Here is a 22,066-nt window from a genome sequence, read left to right on the forward strand (position 1 = left end):
TGGAGGTCCATCCAAATGAAAACCCCAGGGAGATCCATCTCCCTTCAGTTTGGGGTCACTGCATTTTCCTTATCTTGTCTCAGCACTCATACCCTCTTGGAGGCCCCCCTGCATGTCTCCGCAGATAGCCATCAGTCAGCTGGTAGGGGAGAGCTGGGAAGACTGACACAGAGCCCATACTCCTGAAATGTGGCATCTGCGTGACAGGCAAGCTCCCAAACTTTGAAGCTGCTTTCCTTTCTCTCCTTCCAAGTAAATCTGCACCTTTCTCGCATTTAAATAAATGAAGTCCTTTCAAACTGATGAAGACAGCTGGAAGAGCATAGTTTTGGTAATGGCTGCTGGCTCATGTGTTGGATCAAGTAGTTTCTTTTGGTAGTTCTAATCAGATGAAATGAATAATTTTTTCCAACTTTTTGTTTCAAACATGCTTAAACCTATAGACAAGCTGAAGGAATAACACAGTGAACGTGTGTGTTTTGTGTATCCATATCACAGATTTACCGGATATGAACATTTTGTCATATTTTTCTCTCTCTGCAACCTTTTTATTAACCTGAACCACATGAGAGTAAGTTTCAGACATCATGATTTTCCTAAGAAGAAGGACATTTTCCCATTTAACCATAATATTATTAGTTAAGGCAATTAACGAAATCAGTTAAAGAAATTAAATAGATCTATAATGTCTTCTATAAGATGTCCATATTCATGGACATTTGCCCAATTGTCCCCCAAATGTCTTATTTTTAAAATGCTTATGGACAAGAATTTTAGAAAAACATTTATGCAGAAAATTACTTCTCTCCCCCCTTTTTTTATTTTGCTATGCTTAACATATAGAGAGGAGTTTGTATATTCATGTTTAATTTAAATGGTGCATAAAATTGTTTTGAAATGACTGCATTCGTGTGTGTGTGTGTGTGCGTGTGTGTATGTGATTGTGGTGGTGTGTTCGCTTAAAATCAAGCAAAATTGGGCTCTTGTTTCTTAGTAGATTGTGGAAAGGCATGTGCCTGTTTCTTCTTCTCTGTTCCTGGCTTATGTTTTCTGATGTTCCTAAATTGCTATATATTATTACACCACTTGAGGTGAGATTTATTTTTTAAATGAAGGAGGACATATGGATAGTCTTTACATGTTAATTTGGTTAGAGTTACTTGCTTAGAGAACTTATCATTAAGGGGTGGTCAAGTTTTTAATACTAATACCTAAAATCTTCATGATGAAGTCTAACTATATCCTGCACTTAAATAGAATAATGCAAAAGATATTTTTAAAAGTACTTCTTAATTGTAATTCTTTTTTAAAGATTTTATTTATTTATTTATTTATTTATTTGGGTGAGGTGGGGCAGAGGGAGAGAATCTCAAGCAGACTCTGCGCTGAGCCTGGAGCCTGACACTGGGCTCGATCCCACAGCCCTGAGATCATGACCTGAGCCAAAATCAAGAGTCAGACCGACTAAGCCATCCAGACACCCTTAATTGTAATTTTTACAATAGTGTTTTTTAAACGCCTAGATACCAAGGCTTAAAAGTGACTCTTTACACAGAAGGGTACCTCCTTATTAAGGCTGATTAATAGGAGCTTGTAGCACTGTCCTTAACTGACCAGATATTAGGATTCAGTTGTACATATTTCCTTTGTGCTTCAAAAGTTCACTAATTTGTTTAACATTTTCATCATTGTTATTATTTTTTCTTCATTACAATATTTAAATCATAAAATTTCATGTGCTCACTTCCTTTCTGATAGTCTCCGCACTTAAAAATGTACAATGGGCCATATCATTTGGACTTGACATAGAAAATTATCTAAATATACGTGGAATTTTGCAAAAAGGAGCCCCAAAATAATGCATTAGCAAGAAAAAGACATAGAGTAAAAATTAATTTGTTTACTTTCTCTGTTAGTCAAGTTAAGCTTCTGTGACTTCTCCTGTGTATTGTGTAAATTTTTTACCACGTAGGTAAAAGAGAAGTTATTATGTAAGCCTTTGCCGAAAGACAGGTATGCTGTGTGGGAATGAATTTTATCACAAAAAGAAGTACAGCATGTATGTCTCCTGACTTCGAAGTCCCAGGCAGGAATGAAGGACTTAGCACTGTGGGTGGTATTTTCATCTCTTCTTCTTGCTGAGGATTGAGACTTCAGAAGAGAAAAGAAGACCATAGGACATAATAAAACCCGGATACACAGATATTGTCAAGAACAAGATTAGATTTTTTTCTGGACTTGACTTGTGATCACATAAGGGTATTGGTAGACACTGGAATGAGTATTTCAAAGACTGAAAAGAATGCTTTTTGGCCGAGACTAGATTACCTATTTAAAAGGGATTTAGATATAATCTAGGGAAGGATAAGTACTGGATAAACGCATGCGATCCAAGAAATGGATGAAAGACAAGGCACGTGACACTTACGGAAAGATAATAGTAGGTAGCTGTCATGTAATGGAGAAATTGGAATTGAAGACAAAAGATCTGAATGTGAACCCCCCTTTTCTTCTGCATAATGCTTTCTGAATTTGTGAACATGTTTTCTTTGTGCCACAATCCTTTAATTATCAATCTAAATTTGCTATGGAGTCTTTGTTTTGAATAAAATATTTGGGGGAACCTATTCATTTCCCTTTGGCTCTCAGAGATCAAGTATGATATACATTTATGCCTACCCTCCGATACCTACAATGATTCCATAAATGGTGGAGATAAACTAACACAAGAATGCTGGCTATCTAGATTTTTTCCCTACACGAAACACCTCGCAGAGTTACTGACATTTACTGTGTGTTGAATAAATGTTAGTTCTTCTTCTGGGGTTCATTGACACTGGCCCAGCCTGGTCAGGTTCTGCCCCATTTGGACCTTAACATGTTTTCTTACGATGACATTAGAAGCATGTGTCCTTCTGCTTCCATTTCTCCAGGATGTCTAATAGGCGGGTTTCTTCAAGGGGTTATTTATTCACATTTCAGCTCACACCATCCCCGCCAGTCCATTGAAATTGCTCTTGCAGGGGTTTCCAATTGTGTCCGTGTTGCTGGATGCTCGCACAGTGCCACAGAATCAGAACCAGAAGGGACTCTGGAGACCATCTGATTAAGCTGCCTCATTTTACAGGCGGCAAAACAGGCCCAGATAAATTGAGTTCTAAGATGACACAGCTAGTAACTGGTAGACAAGGAGCTCTGAGAATCCGGCTCTCTAACTCCAGGTTCAAGATTCTCTTTTCATAAATCCACTGGACTTTCCTCTAGCTGCTGTCTCATCCGTATTCTTTTCATAAAATCCTCTCTGTATTGCTGTCTTACTTTCTGTTGTCATTCCCTTCTTCGACCCACTGCAAGGGATCATCTGCTTCCATCACTTTACTGCAGCTGACTTTTTAAAGGTCTCTGTTGATCTAATTGACCAATGCAATGCTTTTTTTTCCCCCCTTAAAGAGAACTTATCCTAGTTTACGTATTATTCTACTTCTCACTATTGGCTATTTCTTCTTTATCAAACCTCTGCTTTCCCTCCTGGTTCCCCTCATAGAGTGAACTGTAGCCTACTTCCTCTGTCTGCTCCTACAAGTTTGTGCCCTGTTGCAACTCTCATTCTGCATACCCCCTCCATGTGGCCTCATCCACTCCTGTGGCTCTGGCTACCACATTTTATGGATGACTCTCCAAATGCTATCTCCCAAATGCAGGAGGGAACTTACAGGGGCTGATGGAAATATTCCCTATCTTGATTGTGGTAGTGGTTACATGACTGTATGCATTTGTTAATACTCACCAGATGTAAACTTAGTGAATTTTCATATGTGAATTACCTCTCAATGAAACTGATTTTAAAAAGGGTATCTATGACTTCCACCTTTCCACTGATATTCAGACCCATGCACACAGTTGCCTGCTGGAGATATTCACTCACGTGTTTCCATACACTTGCAACTCAGTGGGACCAAAACTGAACTCATCATCCTTTTCTCTGAACCTGCTTCTTTTCTTATATTTTCTATTTCACTGTGGAGCCACTGATTTTCTTGTCTCCCTTTTCTCCACATCCAGTTAGTCATCAAGTGATCTCTGTTTCAGCTCATATATATTTCTTAAATCAATCCCCTCCTCTCCATCCCCTTCCCACATTTGTAATTCAATCTCTGATCCGATCTCTCACTAGACTACTGAAGCAGCCTCCTAATTGTTCCCTTGGACTTTAGGCTTATCATTTTCAAATCCATCTCCACAAAGCTGCCAGAACAATCTATCTAAAACACAAATCTGAATAGCATGTCCCTCCCTATTTGAAACATTTTAAGTGCTCTGTACTTCCATCCTTATAGGATACTATAATATCCTTTTATTGTGAAATATAATGACTCTTCAGGTTCTGGCCCCTGATAAATTTCCCCTTCCTTTTCTTACCTTTCACCTTATTCCATAGTTGAAAACACTTTAATTAACCTGCAGGTGACACACTGCTTCTGTGTCTCATTAAGACTGCCCTATCTCTTCTACCCGATAATCTTCCTCCTCCTGACTGCCCTCCACCTTCTATAAGGCTGTCCAACTTACCCTCTATTTGGAGATCAACTACTCTAGAAGTCCTTCTATGACCCTGACTTCCCACCACAAACATCTCTCCTCCCCTTGAATGCTCGTGGATACAATATGTCATAAAGATATTAAAATTGTCACATTGTTTTATAATTACATCTTTACCTTTCTCTTCCTATGAATTCCTCAGGGCAAGAATTTACTTAATCTCGTATTTCTAATACCCATGACAGTGCCAGGCTCACAGTAGGCAAATGCCTTTGTGGATGGGTGTCGTGGAGCTGTGTCTGGCTGGTGGCTCGCCCAGAGCCTTTTCCCATGCGTGGCAGTATGGCAGGACACTTGGCCACCTCGCTTTTTTTTCATGCAGGAGCCACCTGCTACAGTGACGGAAACCTAGAAGGTATTGGATAAATGTGTGTTCTTGTTCTGAGTGTGTTAACTACAAGATCACTATCCACACTTTCTTACCCCATTTGGACTCCGAACGTTCCATCGCCATCGATGTTGTGTCAGTCCACTGTTACTATCCTACTCCACTTTAGGGCCTAATTTCCCAGAGAAGTTGTAGTTGGTCTCACCAAGGTGGCCGGTGGTTTCCAGGTTCCAAAGAAAGCCTTTCTGTCTCCATCATTCCTATGGCACGAGGCAGAGTAGATAGCTCTTTCCTTGACATACACCTCTGAGTTCATGGCATTTGCTCTCTAGTTTTCCTCCTACTTTTGCCTTTGGAAGTTTTTCCTCCCATGCCTATTCTAAAAGTGCAGAGATTCTTTGAGGTTCATCCTTGGCCCTCCTTTTCTTCTCTGTCTACTCTCTCAGTAGGCCTCTCATCTCTTCATGTGGCTGTAACTGTCTCCATGCTAAGATTTCCCAAATTTCTATTCATAGCCTAGACCTCCTCTTAGTTCCAGATTATTGTGTGCTATTGACAGCTTGACTTTTCCATTTGCATCTCTTTTAGATATTTGAAGTGTAATGAGTACAGTCTAAACTCTTGATTCTCTCTCCTAAAATCTGTTCTTTTTCCAGACTTCCATCATTTGAGTAAATGGAGCCACCCCACATCCAAATCATTCAAGCAAGAAACCAGGGAATTGTTCCTGATTCCTCCCTTTTCCTCATTCCCCATATCTGATCTATTAATAAGCACTGGATCTCTTGATTCTGCCTTTAACAAGTATCCCACCCACATCTTTCCATCGCCAAAGCCATCATCATGGTCTGGGCCACAGTCCTCACCTGGATACTGTGGTGGTTTCCTAATGGATCCCTCTCCATCTTCTACCTGCTTCCAACCCATTCTTCATGCCACTCTGTCCTGAAGACATGTAAATTACATGGAGTCACTTAACATTCTTCAGAGACTTCCCATGTCACTCAAATACAAGCCCAACCCCTCTCCAGTTTATGAGGCCACATGCTGTCCAGCTGTAGCCGGCTGCTCTCAGCTTGCCTAGGTGGTTCCTCACACACTGTGCCCGGCCTCCCGGCCTCCTGAGTGGGGATCTCCTTCTGAGGCTTCCCACGAGCCGCTTGTTCACCGGGGCTACTCTTCTGAGTCAGCCTGTCTGCACCTTTCTCATCTGTCAGATGGGCCTCTCCCCAAAATCTTCCTGAAGTTAGTCTCCTCCTTAGGATCTCCTTTTAAAATTATAATTTTTTTTTTACTTCTTTATTTCCTTCTTCCTCTTTCTCACCTCTGAAAACCCAACATGCTTGTCATAAGGTCTCAGTCAATATCAGTTGAATAGAGGAACCTATTATAAGTACTTCGAAGTGACAAAAATAGTATATACTCCCATCTCCAGACGTATATGCATGTGTATCTCATAACTAATACAGAGAGAGAGAGAGAAGTTTCCCCAAAAGTGCTTACGTGCTTTAAAGTCAGTTGTGATCTAAAAATATTAAAATAAGCTAAAAGGCCTGAAGCTTCTAACAGTTCAAAAATCATCTTCAATGTGAAGGTCAATTGTGAACGTCTTGAAGTCAATATTCTTTCTTTATGGTTCGTATACTGAAAATGGCAGTATGGACATGGTGGTAATTCAGAACCCACTCAACTTCCACAGTTCTGTTTTATGTATTAAAAATTTCCATACAAGGATGGATTTTAAGCTTTTATATTTCAAATTGCCGATACTAAGTTTTGCTAAGAGCAAAAATTAGGTAAGCTCCTTCTAGGTAAATAATATTTTTAAATTAAGTAGAAAATTTACATGACCAAATAAATTTGTAAGATTCAGGATGTTCTTGAAATAGAGTGAGTTGCTTTGCCAAGTTCAGTCTGCTTTCCGATTTATTGGTGTGGTGTTCAATATTGGTTTGGCAGCCACAGTATACTGGTACAGGGAGTTAGTGACCCCTGGCATAAATACCAGGGTGTGGAACATGGAAGAACCTGCCTCATATCCACTCTCTGTCCCTAGTCCCATGCTTACCTGCATTGATCATTGACCCATACATTAAACTTGCTGCCACTATCATCCCCACATTTTCTGTACTTATTTCCAGTTCTGGGTTTTTTTGCTGATGTGCTCCATATGGTTCCGATGCCTTTTTAGAACATACGAAATCCAGAAAGAGGAATGTTTCTGTATACAAGCGTGAATCTTGAATTGCACATAATATTTGTTCTTTGAGTACTAAGCCAAAAGAGTGTGGAGTCCTCCTATGTCGTGGCAGAATTCTATTTAGGAGAAGTATTTTACATTTTGGCTTAAATGGTATTGAGGTAGGAATTAGTAAATACTCAAGATGGTTTTGAATAATGAAAGAAAATCAAGAGCTACGTTCTGGATCTCTTATTACAATATTGCTCCACTCACCACATAATATAGATGCAATTTTCTATTAGCTGTACTTTGTCTTCCTAGAAAATTCCCCTAAAACTGCCAAACACTTTTAAAAAAAAGTCTCAATAGCCAGTTCCGTATTTATACTTTCTGTTTTCACCTTTCCACATTTTTTTCCATGAAGGTTCTATTCTTAATCTGCCCTTCTCTTCCCCCACCCTCATTTCCTATTACTTATTTCCTATTCATTATTACCCCATACAGATGACTAAAATATCACATTTCAAATGTCGACCTTCTTATGAGGCCCCGTCTTGGATTTTCAGCTACCTGTCTGACATTATCAGTTATGCATTCTGCTAGCCCTTTGACCAAAACAAATCATAATTTCTTTTGCCCCCTGGTTTTCCACAGTGTTCCATCTTTCTCCTAATCATTGTGGTCTGAAACCTTGTTTGTATTTCCCATATCTTCTCTGTTCTTCCAAACTTTTGGGTCGACCACTCTCGAGCTGCTGTATTTTCTCTGCTGTTTGCATCTCTTGCAGTCTCTGTCCAGCCCCACGCCTGTCATTGTACACCCACTGCTCTCCTTCACGCCCTGCCTATTACAAAGGAAGTCCTAACCAATTTAGAAGTTCAGGTTCACACGAATCGCATTCTCTGGCCACAATACAAATCCATGATACATGAAAAAGTTATCTTTTTAAAAACCTCCATAAATAGAAAAATTAAAACCACACATGGAACAAAGGGGGCCATAAAAAGAGAAACTAAAAGTACTTAGAACTGAAAGAAAGCTATATTGCAAAACCTGTGAGATGGAAACAAAGCAACACTTAGAGGAAAACACTGTTATAACATAAGAATACCTGCTAGCGGGTCGCCTGGGTGGCTCAGTTGGTTAAGCATCTGCCTTCGGCTCAGGTCATGGTCCCAGGGTCCTGGGATCAAGCCACACAGGGATGCCTGGGTGGCTCAGTTGGTTAAGCATCTGCCTTCGGCTCAGGTCATGGTCCCAGGGTCCTGGGATCAAGCCACACAGGGATGCCTGGGTGGCTCAATTCTCCCTCTCCCTCTGCTGCTCCCCCTGCTTGTGCTCTCTCTCTGTCAAATAAATAAATAAAAATCTTTAAAAAAAGAAAGAATACGTGTTAGAAAAAAATACATATTAGAAAATTTAAAAAGGCATGATATCCAGGGGCTAAACATCCAGCTTCAGACATTGGGAACAGAACAGCAAAACAAGCCCATGAAAATATAAAAGAGAGGAAGATAATAAAGCAAAGAGCAAAGGTAATGAAATAGAAAACTGACAACAAGGAGGCCAAGAAACTAAAAAAAACCACTTCTATGACAAGACTAACAAAATTTATAAACTTCTGGTGAAATTAATCAAGTTAAAAAATAATGATAAGATTAATAATGAAAGGGGAGCTATAACATCATATGGGCAGAAGTTTAAAAGATACTAGGAGAGCCAGAGACATTACACATACCACAGTGACTGAAATAAAAATGAATGCAAAATTCCTTATTTCCCAAGAATGGAGAGCCACTGGAACTCTCTTACTCTACTAGTGGCAATATAATTTTTTACAAGCGCTTTAAAAATACTGCTGGGCAGTATATACTAAAGTTTAATACTAGCCGACTCTATGACCCACAAATTCTACTCCGAGGTCTGTATCTAAGAGATATGAGTGCAAATGTTTACCACAGGTTATGAACAGGAATATTTTTAGTGGATTTTACATATATGCTTCAAGCTAGAGTCAATCAAAATGTCTTTCAAAATAAAATGAATAAATACATTCATATAATGGTATGAACTCATTCTGTTCCCACAGTGGAATACTACATAGCAATAAAGGGGAATGAACTACTGTTATATAACAATCTCAGCAACTCATATACACAATGTTGAAAAAAAGGAACTAGGCACCTACTACTACATGACTCCATTCATATAAAGTGTAAGACTAGGCAACACTAATCAGTGGTAATCAAAGTCAGAATAGTTACCTCTGGGATGGCGTGAAGTAGGAAGGGGCAAAAGGGATTCTTCTGGGTGCTAGAAATGTTCCATATCTTGATATCTATGTGGTGATTACACTGTTATATACATATGTAAAATTTCATCAAGCAGTATCCTTAAGATTACAGTTTAGGATGTATATATATATATATGTGTGTGTGTGTGTGTGTGTGTGTGTGTATATATATATATATATATATATATATGCTATTTCTTAATTTTAAATTTTATTTTAAAAAGTCCAAAATGCACAAGATAAAAAAATAAGAGAATATTCTGAATAATTTTGTATTAATAGCCAGATAAATGTGATTATATGGAAATGGTCCTAGAATTGTATGTTACCAAAGCTGGCTCAAGATAAAAAAGAAAGAAGTAGAATGATTCCATAAACACTAAAGAGTTTAATAGATTGTTGAAAACCTTCCTATAAAGAAAATACCAGAACATACACATAATTCCAAAGCAGTGCCAGAAAATACAAAAAGAAGGGACACTCCATTTAATAAGTCCAGTATAATCTCAGTATTAAAATCAGACAAAGACAGTAAAAGAAAAATTTAGGCAATTTTACAATAAAAAAAATTTTTTTTTAAGATTTTATTTATTTATTTGAGAGAGAGAGTGAGAGAGAGAAAGAGCACAAGAGGGGGGAGCAGGAGAGGGAGAAGCAGACTCCCCGCTGAGCAGGGAGCCCGATGCGGGACTCGATCCCAGGACTCCAGGATCATGACCTGAGCCAAAGGCAGTCGCTTAACCAACTGAGCCACCCAGGCGCCCTTACAATAAAAAATTTTAAAGAACATATTAACGAACTAAATCCACTATGTTAAAAGATTTTATACTGTATTAAAATGGTTTTATTACAAGAATGCAAGGTGGGCTCAATCTCAATAAATTAATTGATTGAATTTACCACAGCAGTTTAAAGGAGACAAATTATATGTTTATCTCAAGAGTTGCAGAAAAATCTAAGTTCAACATATTTTCATGATTAAAAAAGAACACTTGGAACGGACAGGGATTTTCTTACCCTAATAAATGAGTATTTGAAATATTATTTTTGGCAAGCATAATAATTAGTGCAGAAGTTTCAATGCAATTATTAGTTTAAAATAATCATGTTTAACTCGTTCATGGACAAGAAGACTCAATACTGTAAAGTTATCAAATATCCCTAATTTGATCTGTAAATTATAGCTCCTGCAATGGAAACTTCAACAGGTTTTAAAATGTATTTTTTTTATGTTCTTACTTTTTGGAACTGGACAAGCAGATTCAAAAATGTATATGAAAGAATGAAAGGTGAAGAATAGTAAAGATTCTCTTGAAGGGAAAGAACAAGCAGGGGAGGATTTGTCTTACTATGCAGGCGATTTATAATAAACCTGTAGCAATTTGGATCTTGTGGGATTAGCCCACAGAACAAAATAAAGGTTCTTCAAGAGATATTAGACACATAAAAACTCAACATAGATTATAGCTATTTTTGCACATAAATGAGGGAATAGATGGAGTATTCAATTCATTATCCATATGGAAAAAATAAAATAGAATACTCACATGTGTAAAAAGGTGTGAAAGACAAAACTCTAAATCTTTTAGAAAAAAATATAAAGAATATTTTTATGACCTTGGGTTGGGAATGATATCTCAAGTAATGCCCAGACAGTATAAAATCACAAATAAAATATCACAAATGATATGCTCATCTACCTTAAAAATAATAAGTTGCTTACTAAAAGTTACTATAGAGTGAGCAAAACTGAAAGCTATGAAATGATAAAACATTTATAACACACATAGCTGGGAAAACTATTAATTTCCTATATATGTAGAAAACAGCCACAAATCAATAAGAAAACACAAACCAACAAATTAATATGGGAAATTAACATGAAATGGCATTTCACAAATAGGAAACATGAAGACTCAGTATTTATCTAATACTAATAATATGGGAAATGCAGGGCGCCTGGGTGGCTCAGTCGGTTAAGCGACTGCCTTCGGCTCAGGTCATGATCCCAGGGTCCTGGGATCAAGTCCCATATCGGGCTCCCTGCTCTGCGGGGAGCCTGCTTCTCCCTCTCCCCCTCCCCCTGCTTGTGTTCCCTCTCTCGCTGTGTCTCTCTCTGTCAAATAAATAAATAAAATCTTAAAAAAAAAATAATATGGGAAATGCAAATTCAGTTAGAGAATAATGGGTTGTCTGTAAAGAACACAGGAAGCTAAGTTGGGCACACAGGTGTTTGTTTAATCATTACTCTTTATGTATTATTTACGGTATAAATTCTCTTTGTAAGCATTTAATATTTAACATGAACATCAAAACTAATCAGAACCATAAGTATACAATCAGTATCACCTTAAATAAAAGATAATATCAAACTTAGACAATTAATACCAAATAATGTTTTAAAAATTCTAGCTATAGACTTGTACCTACAAAAAGCTGAGAGCCTGAAGCCTGTTCTTTTGTTGTTACCAGAAGATTTATTAAGCATTGTAGAGGTATTAAAGACATATTAGCATCTCAGTGAGACTTTTTTCCTTTGTGTAATCAGAAAGAACGGTATCTGTACATTCCTGTTAAGGTGGTACGTATCTCACACTTTGGGGAACATTAGCCTATGGCATTAACTTTTTATTCCTCATTTGGTACTTCAACTTAAGATAACAGATTTATTAATTTCCTGCTATGTACAAGATGTTAGGCTATCAGGTTTGTGAAGAGGATGAGCATTATATGAGTATGGGCTCTTGAATACACATCTTTCTCCCCAGTATGGCCCCCTGAAGGTGTATAGTTTACCAGGGAAGATTAATATATAACAATAAATATATCTGGGATATGTGCCGTAATAGAAGTAGTAGCGAACTGCTAAAGTAGTTCAGAAGAGGAGCAAATAACAAGTTAGCTTTGCAGATGTCTGTGTGAAGAGCAAACAAATTGGAAGAAGTTCCAAAGCAAAAGTCCTGAGGCAGCAGTGTGCCTGGCTAGCTCAAGGAACAGCAAGGGGCCAGCATGGCAGGACCACAGAGAGCCGGAGAGGACGGAGGCAGGGCTTGGCTTGGTATTCTCCATATTTCTCCCGAGAGTTCCTTACGCAGGAGAGGTTCCTAGTAAACACTTGTAAATAATTGAAACCTGGCGATTAAAAAGAACAGAAAAAAGAAACAAAGAAGGAACCATTTCTCTGAGAACTAAATGGTGATACAGTTTCTTCCGACTACACATAAATAGAACATAAGACTTCTCATGAGTATGTAACTTTCTATGCAATTCATATCGGACAGAGATTGAATGGCAGGTGAAATCCTGTAAGGAATCCCCATATCAAGGCACATGATTTATTTTATTGAATTAAACATTCTATGACACAAACCATTCTTCAACTAAGTCTGAAAATTTTTTGTTATTCAGAGCTTGCCACTCTAGGTATAGGGAGTTTAAACTTATGCCACATAATATAGTAGAAGAAAATATTGTGCTTAGAAGAAAAAAAAAAGGAGTACAAATAACAGTTGATAGAACCATTTGTGTCATCTAACTAGTCCTTCCTAAGCTTCAGTTCCTTCACTGTCAGCATGGGCATAATCCATACTTTGCCTACTTTATAGGGTTATTGTGAAGAGCAAATGGTATATGTATATATGAAAGTCCTTAGCAAACATGAAGCACCCAGCAAATGTTGCATATGGTACATCACTTCTGTAATATCTGGGCATAAGTCTACACCTATCCCCGTGTATGCACACATTCATATAATTTATATATGAAATGTTTTCAGTTAACTTGTAATCTAGAATCATTTCATCTAATGCTAAGTCTATGGATTATTTGGTCAAAATGCATCAAAATAAGTCATCATGCTTCCACAAAGTTGGGGAAATAGAAAAGAGTAATAAAATATTAAAACAAACCTAGAAGCAATGAAGACCAAAGAATAAACAGAGCGTAACAAACACAAAGATAAAAATATCACTTTATTTGCTTGAGGTCAGAGATCATGTCAGGTGACAGTAAATACAAAAGGCAGAAAAAACATGTAAATAGATGAATTTATAGGTAGAAAAAGCAATTATAGATAAGAAATGGAAGATTTTCAATAGTATTGTTGGGTTGAAACATCATGGAGAACAAGGGAACAAAAAAAGTATTGGGGAAATAATATATAAGAAAACTAAAAATTATAAATGAAAGGCATACTAAGTGAATCCCAAAATGAGACATTTTCCCCCTATGCTCAAGAAGCAAGTGAATAGTTTGAAAAGCAGTTAATTTTAAAAAGCCATTATTTGTTTGCCTGAAACTCACTGGCAATGTTCTCTAGGGATCAAATATATTTACATTCCGAAGAAAGGAAAATGGTGAAAATTTTGTGGGGCGTTTTTTTTTTTTTTTTTGGACAGGACTTGTAATTTAGATGTATAACCCCTTATTTTTAGAATAGAATGCTATATTTAAAAATCACTAATAAGTAAGTGATTGAGAGAGGTTTCCAAAGCACAGATGCACCATGATTTAGAAATCAAAGTACTGATAAACCTAACTTGACAAAGTCTGATGTTAATATTTTCATTTTAAGATAAGTCTAAGGATCATCTCGGGTATTTTATAAGTTAGGCTAGCAGTAAGGAAGCAAAATGAGCTGTAATAAAATTTCTTGATAAATACATGCCCAGAAATACAGAATTTAATTATGAACAGGGACCACATATTTAACAAAGATCATTCCTTAAAAAAAAAAAGTAAAGGTTGGAGCAGAAAGCAAAGAGGCAGGGTAGACGGGAGGCAGGACTAAATGAATAAATGAGGTAGCTGGCAGAAAGCCCTCTAAGCTTAATGTCTAGACCTACTAGGATTGGAAAATCAACATTGTTTTGGTGGAAGACAGATCCTTTCAGCGCCATAAGGGGTCTGGATTGATACCATTTTGTTAGACCAAATTTAAATAATTTGAAAACAGACCTTCCATAACAGGCTATACTATTTGGATCAATTTGTGTCTAGTGCATTCATTCATTCTACAGTTACTGAGTTTCAAACCTGTCACAGGCATTGTGCATAGGCACTGGGCTCACAATGACGAAGAGATAAGTATTATTTCATGTTTCTCTTGGCAAAGAATTAAACCTCCAAAAAGCAAATACACCCTCAGATAGTGAATCATATATGTATTAAGATGGTGAGGAGTTGGCAGGATTAGAAATAGGAATATTCTCAAAGGTCTAGTAAAGATATTCAACAATAAAATTCTAAAATGTCTTTTAAAATAATGACTGATTTATCACCTGGACTGTTGAGGAACATCTAAAAAAATTACGGTGCTTGCCTTGCGCAGATTCTATAAAAAATGTCGGATTTGATATTATAATCCTTTTCCTAGCACTTTTCCCCTCATACTCTTTACTGTGGGGCAGTGTTCTCATGGAGCAGAAGTCCTGTTGAGGAAGGGCCCCATATTTTCTCAGGTTATATTCTTGGACATTTTTTATATGGGAAGTCTGTAGCTTTGTAAAATATATTATCAATAAGGATTATGCAGAGCTTTTTAAAGTCTATAGTTTAATCTTTCTGGGATAATCTGAAGGGGGACTGGAAGGTCTTATGTGGTTGTGTGATGCAGAATGTAGGTATGTTTGGTGGCAACAATCTGGTTCCCTCCAATAAATTTCTCTGAAAACACTTACTCTTGGGTATACTTACAAAAAGCCCAGATCAATTCACTTCTGTATACTTCATGCACTCCTTCACAAATAACCCGTTAGGCAGTGCACTGAGTACTGGAGCTAAAGGAGAAGTAAGACATTGTTCCTTAAATGACAGGAAGCCTTGGAATGTAATGCGAATAGATGTTTTGAATATAACACAGTAAATTCCATGCTGAAAGAATACACTGGGAAGTGAGCACTCACAAAGAAGGCAGGAACTAGCAGTGGAGAGGTGGCTCTATAAAGGAGACCCCGTGGTCCAGTGCTAAGAGGAGCCACAGGTTTGAAGCACAATGGAGAGCCACCTGGGTAAGAATCGGCGATTCCTTTTGGTAATGTGCCACCCCACCGTAGAGGGGTGGCTGTGTTTATGGCAGTCTGGAGTTTGAGGCTTGCTATGCTGGTCATTTTCTGCGCATTCCACGCAAGGATACTTCATCTCTCTGGACCTCACTCATTGTCTATGACGAAGAAATTGAGATAGATGACCTCACTCGTCCCTTTCGGTTCTAGAACTGCAACTCTGTCTAAGCTTGTACTAGCACCTTTGAAAATATAAAGAATATGGGGACATTTCATTCTTTTATTTTAAAAGATGTTTTTTGGAATGATGCATGAGGAAGAGTTTTATATATCCTAATAAACTCAGTTAAAACAGGGGGTTAAAAGAACCCAGCCACTTTTTACGTTTATATATGTTGTAGCTGCACAGCAGGATTTAGAATAGGTAAAGTCAAGGAAACACACCTCCATCCTAAAAAACTTAGTGCCAAAGAGTACAAACAACAAAACACCCACAGTGTTGCGAGGGTGTAATTGCTAACAAGCTTTATGGAGCAGGTGGGGTTTTAGAAGCAATTTGAAGGAGAAGAGAAAGGTGGTGTGACATGCCTCAGTAGGAAAGCTGTTCAAGTGGAAGGGATGGACAAGAGAAGGCAGAACGCAAAATGAAAACAGGGTGAAAGGGAGAACCAAAAAAAAAGAAGAAGAAGATGAAGAGCCAAGAGAAGGAGGACAGGAGGTAAGATGCTTCAATGGAATTAAGCGTAATAAAGGACCAGGTAATTTGGGCACATACAGGGTAATTGAAATAACCCAAATAAGACAGAGACATTCTGTAGATAAGAGAGACACAAAACTGCCAGAACATGAGGTAAGCCTTTGAGAGAAGAATAGCTAGAAGGATAGATTAGGGAAATCTAAACAAAGGAGAATAACCAGGACTCCACGGGAGCCTTCATCTGAAGGGAAGTGGGAAGAAGCAAAGATTTTTATTGTACAATGAACCAGTATGACTCATTCACACATTAATTTATTGTGTGGAAAGAGTCATGTTATAAATTGTGGTGAATACAAGACGGATAAGACAGAACCCTCCACCTACCCTTAAAGAGCTTACAGTCCTTGAGGAGAAAAATCAGTTTTATTGAAATAATTCTGATACAACATGTAATGAATTCTAAGAAGAATCAAAAAGAAACTTTTATGATTTAATATTAGATAACAACTCCTCTCTATGTTATCCTTTTGATATTTATGGCGAGTCTTTAGTAAATGGTACTAGTACTCATTAAGTATTAACAAACCTGTCTACGTTCTCAACTTGCCTAGGGCAGAAGTTATATACTTAAGAAAATGTTTCTTAATAGATCCCAAAATATTTTTTCTCCCTCACAAAACTTTCTCCAGGTTTATGGTAGGATTGTAAATCATATTACTAACCTCCAACATTGGATCGCTGTGGACATATGATGCAGTTTGATGGTGTTGCAACATACTACTTAATGTTCCTATTTCTTCATCTCTCTAGCTTGGTGTCTCTGATATCCACCAGCCACAGCTCCTCATTCTGACAATAGTGAGACAGAAGGGAGTTCTAAGATTTTTAAGGTGAAAACAATCAGTATATTGTTGGAATAATTGATGGGAAAAATAGACCATAATTTGGTGTAAGGCAAGGATTTCGACTCCTTCCTTTCCTCCTCTCATTTATGTTTATAAAAATTAATGATTTAAACTCTAATTCCCCCACTCCCAATTTCTTAGCTTTCTGGATGATATGAATGTATACAAATAGTCAGTATAGGAAGTTAACCCAAATCTACTATGAATCATAAATCCCTTCAAACTAGGAACTAACAGTATATTATAACCAGTGGTAACTAGAAGCAAATTCCTATCCTAACTCAGAAAGAATCAACACATGCTTCCAGTGATTTTTTTTTTTAACATTTACTACAGCGTCAATTTAGTCTGTGTTATTCAGCCTCTTCTAACTGACTGATTTCTGGTACAGTGTAGGGTGGTAGAGAAGTTTTCAGGCAGAAATAGTCAAGTCGTAGGTAGCAGCTTAGGAATGAAGGTGCTGGATGTGGGATGCCTCACTAGTCCATTGGATAGCCAATAAATGAAATGTATTGACTGCCCATTTTATGGACAACACTATAGGAGATTGATTCAGGTACATTTACTATGGCATAGAATAAACAGCAACTGAACACATCCTATTAAATGAGATCGTCTAGATGAAGATCTCTTACCCGGAGGGTCTCAGTGACCTGTGTAGTGGAGGAAATAAGCTAGGTCTCTTGGAAGAGCCTCCAAATTCAGAATCAGGACAAATCAGAGGAGTGGAGACGAATAAGCCTAAGAAAGCATCTCTCTCCATGAGAAAAACTTAGGCCCAAATTCATGGCAATTACTCCATTTTGACACTGGGTTTTGTTTTTTAGTGAGTACTAGCCAGAATTTTGTGGTTGGTTGTTTTTTGTTTTTTTTTTTAATCTCAATTATTTTCTAGTTTTTGACTATTGATGATACTATTGAAAATAAGATATTGTAAATTACAAAGATATTTTATCTAATATTCAAAAAGAACCCAAGAAAAGCAGGAAAAAACTGGTTGGGCTTTTTTACCCCCTGATTTCAAAGCTAATGGTAGCTTAAATGTATATCTTTATGGAGTTTTGGATTTATTTGTAAAAACTAAGTATGTTAAAATAAATACTGTTTTCTTTTCAGATTCCAAGGGGCCTATGCAGAGTTTGTCTAAAGTTAAAAGGAAAAATTGCAACTTAGTCATTTAAAAAAAGAATCTTCTTCTTACTAGATTTTTGTCTGTCTCCTCTTTTTTCCTTCCCAGTCAGTTGGCCAGAGCAATCTTACTTAGTCCCGCTTCTGTTCGGAATTGCCTTCCTCATTCCACCAAATACCCCACAGAGTGTGAACCCTTGCCTGGCACATAGCAGGCACTTTGTAACTCAGTTTTGACTTCAGGGAAAATGTTCCCATTTTTAGACCTCAGATAAAGTCTTTCCTCTCCCAGGGAATTTTTCCTCCCATCTGATGTGTCTTAGCAGTCTTCTCTTTGCCATACATTGATGGGCACTTGGTCTTGAACTGCTTTTCCATGCTATTTTGGCAGAATACTTATATAACAGTTTAATATTTGTGTGTGTTCTTTCCCCATTTATATTGTAACTCCTTGAATTTAGGAATCATGTTTAATATCTCTTGGTTACTGAGCTCTTAGCACAAAGGGCTATGTGGTCTTGAATCTCAGGACATTAACCACATCTGTAAGACAATAGTGTCCTTCTTTTAACTACCATGAGAGCACACAACAGATAACCCATGCTGGTGTTTTTCAGTGAATTACTTGGACAAACTTTTCCTCATTAGTAGCTTCCATTACATTTCACTTATTTTTTTCCCCTCTCTGTTCTGACTTATTTTCATACAAATTCAGAATTACTTGGAAGATATCCAAACTAAATTAGTAAAATGTCTGAACTACTGAGTATTTGTAGAAAGCTGTAGGTTTATTATTTTCACTCACACATAATATTCATTTGCTTGCCAACAAAATACTGCCAAGTAAGGGGCTACTGATCTTAAATATAAGTCTCACTTGTAATTAATATATTCGTTCTCAGAATGGTATTGCTATAGTCCTTGAAAACAGCTTTTTTTTTTTTTTCCTAGCTAGGTTGTACCTTATTACATGCTCTATCTTATTCTTTTTTCCCCACCCCCCAACCCTGTCACCAATTCCTGATATTCTTCATGCTATTAATTTTTAAACCTTTATTTAATAAACATTTGTTTAACCTTTGTTAATTGCCATAAAATTTAAATTAGTGAATTCTAGTTTGAAGAAATTTTAATATGGTTTCAAAGTCCACATGACAGAGTGAGAATTTAAAAAAAAAGTGAGAATTAATCTTTGACAAGCAACTTTGTTGTGTCAGACAGTTTATATAGTATTCCATTCCGTCTCCATAATAACCTGTCAAGTAAAGAGTAATAAAGGTAGTTACTGTTTAATGCAGGCATGCTACATGGTAGGCATGGTACTAAGCACTTTTATATAGTTCTCACTTGCTTCTCACATCAACTCTTAACACGTAAGTTTTATTAGTTTTAATTTACAGGGAAGGGTACTAAGACTCAGGGTCATTAAATGATTTGTCACAAAGCTAAATGATGAAGCCACGAAATAGCAACAAATTGCAAAAAGAAGATTCTAAAGTTGCTTCCCTACTAAGACTCCTGGATATGTTTGGAGTGGATATTTTATAGCATCGTTGATGCTATAAACATCCTGATTTCAGAGGGTCCTGACTGAGTCTGGGACTGATTCTTCCTTGATGACCAGGGCCTGCGTTTGGGACTGGTGACATGGAGGGGGCTGAGGGCTGTGGGACATCCTTGAGAAATGATGCTGTAACATCATGCTTTGCTGCTCCAAACATATAATGACGATAGATAAAATAATAGATAACCAAATGGACATAGTCATGTTCAAAACAGTTCTCCATCTTTGAGGTCCAGAAACCACATTTCAAAAGTGGGTAGGACTGAAGCCAGGATTCTGCTGGATTCTACTCCCGAAGTGGTAATTAGATTTAATCTCTGTGGGACAAAACTAAACCTGCTACTTAAAGCAGGGCAGGGGAGAAACGTCATTGTTTACAATAGGAGACTGGAAAAAAAATTCTGTTGTTGATCCATACCTGGTATTAGGACTTTTCAGCTGGAGAGTTAAAGGGATAGGAAGAAAGATATAGTTTTATGACTTAAAACTGAATTAGCCATATGCTGGCTCTGCGATTCGACTAGCAATGTCCTCTCTATCCCTGTAGCACATCAGACGTACAGGAAATGCCTCATGAGACCTCGCCTGGTCTAGGAGTCTGAGATAGGCTGGTAGAAACAATGGCAAAACTATTAGCAAGGGAAGAATGGACACATAGAAAAAGAAAACCTTTCACTACAAAGGGCTTCAAACCAAGATTCCAAAATATGTGAATGAATCTAATGCTAGTAAAGCAGCAAAACAAAACTAAAACTAAAAAACAAAAGCCACAAACAAACAAAAATGCCAGTGGTTATGATACCAAGATTTTACTCCCGAGGAAATTAATTAAATGGACCAGTCTGACAAAGGCTTTGAAATAAGTATGTTTAGAAGCTCAGAAAGATAAATGAAGGTATGATTTCTACTAAAAGGAGTGACAAATTATGAAGTAAATCCAAGCATAAACAAAGCAAGAGCACACGTGTTTAAAATTAGAAATGAAGAATAGTCATTGAAATAAAAGTTTCAGTAGACAGGGTAAACTCTGGAGACTAGTGAAGAGAGAACTCGTGGTTTGTAAGAGTACAGAGAATCACCTAGATCAAAGCAGAGGGACAAACTGACTTCTAAAATATGCATGAAATATGGTTAAGATACATGGAGGCAAAATCCAGACACTCCAATCTTGCCTAATTGGAGTTCCAGTAGAAATGAATGGAGGGTGTGTGAGAAACACATGGAAACTGAAGAAAACTGAAGCAAATAATAGCTGAAAATTTTCAGGATTGGAGACATATGTAAGCTCTCAGATTGAAATTTCAGTATTGAGCAGGACTAATCAACAAAAATATATGGTTAAGAATATGGCAATAAGGGTGCCTGGGTGGCTCAGATGGTTAAGCGTCTGCCTTCGGCTCAGGTCATGATCCCAGCGTCCTGGGATCGAGTCCCGCATCGGGCTCCCTGCTCCTTGGGAGCCTGCTTCTCCCTCTGCCTCTTTCTCTGTCTCTCATGAATAAATAAATAAAATCTTTAAAAAAAAAAAAAAAGAATATGGCAATAAAATCTCAGGACACTGAGAAAAAAGAGAAAATCTTGAAGTCCAGTAGTGGATTTTGGAAGCCAGTTCCACCCTCTGGATTATGGTCAAGGGCCTGGTACTGGAAGCTTATGTTGAAGGTGGCCAGGGACATTTTTCTTACTCTGATACCATCCCTGGCATTGTCAAAGACCAAAGAACTACACAACTGTAAGGAAAACCTTCTTTCAAAATGTACCTAAAATGCCACTGTAAATTTACCTGCAAATAATCACAGTATAAACTGTGTTAAAACCCAGTAGGTGGGAGGTAGGGGGAATACTGGACTTAGTTACGGTATTCACAATCCGAATGAATCAGTACATGTCACTTCATCTGTAAGTGAGGATAATAATCCCTCCTTTATCAGCTCTCACAGTTTTGTTGCAAGTGAATTTTATGCATATGAGCTCTTTATAGACTTTACAGACAATTGTAGGAAACTGTTATTTCTTTATGATAGACATGAATGTAAGCTATGGTTTTTTGACCTCTTAGAGTTTATATATTATATTTACAAAAAGCAAGTTAACAAGAAAAACCCTCACAAAAAATACCAAAAAAAATTTGCAAAGCTGTTTGTAACAACTCATCACAAATCATTTTGGGTATACATCAAGTATGGGGGTTTAAAATGAACCAAAGGGATGGGTTTAATCAGGTTATGTTTAGTGTTTTTAAAAAATGACATATTATGAATTATTCTATTCATTTATTCCCACTTTTTATTATGAAAATATTTAAGCATGTACCTAGGCTTAATAATTGTTAACATTTAACCACATTTACTTTATCTGTATATGATTA

At 37.3% G+C, this 22,066-nt stretch overlaps 1 protein-coding gene across 5 annotated transcripts in view; it reads left to right on the forward strand.

The window, feature by feature from the left end:
• The window catches only part of ZNF521 (zinc finger protein 521), a 274,395-nt gene that overhangs the window by 119,050 nt on the left and 133,279 nt on the right, over positions 1-22,066 (forward strand). The window lies entirely within an intron of this gene.

This window comes from Mirounga leonina, unplaced genomic scaffold (assembly GCF_011800145.1).
Source record: "Mirounga leonina isolate KUSES-001 unplaced genomic scaffold, KU_Mleo_1.0 Mir_93, whole genome shotgun sequence".
Taxonomy (NCBI): Eukaryota; Metazoa; Chordata; class Mammalia; order Carnivora; family Phocidae; genus Mirounga; species Mirounga leonina.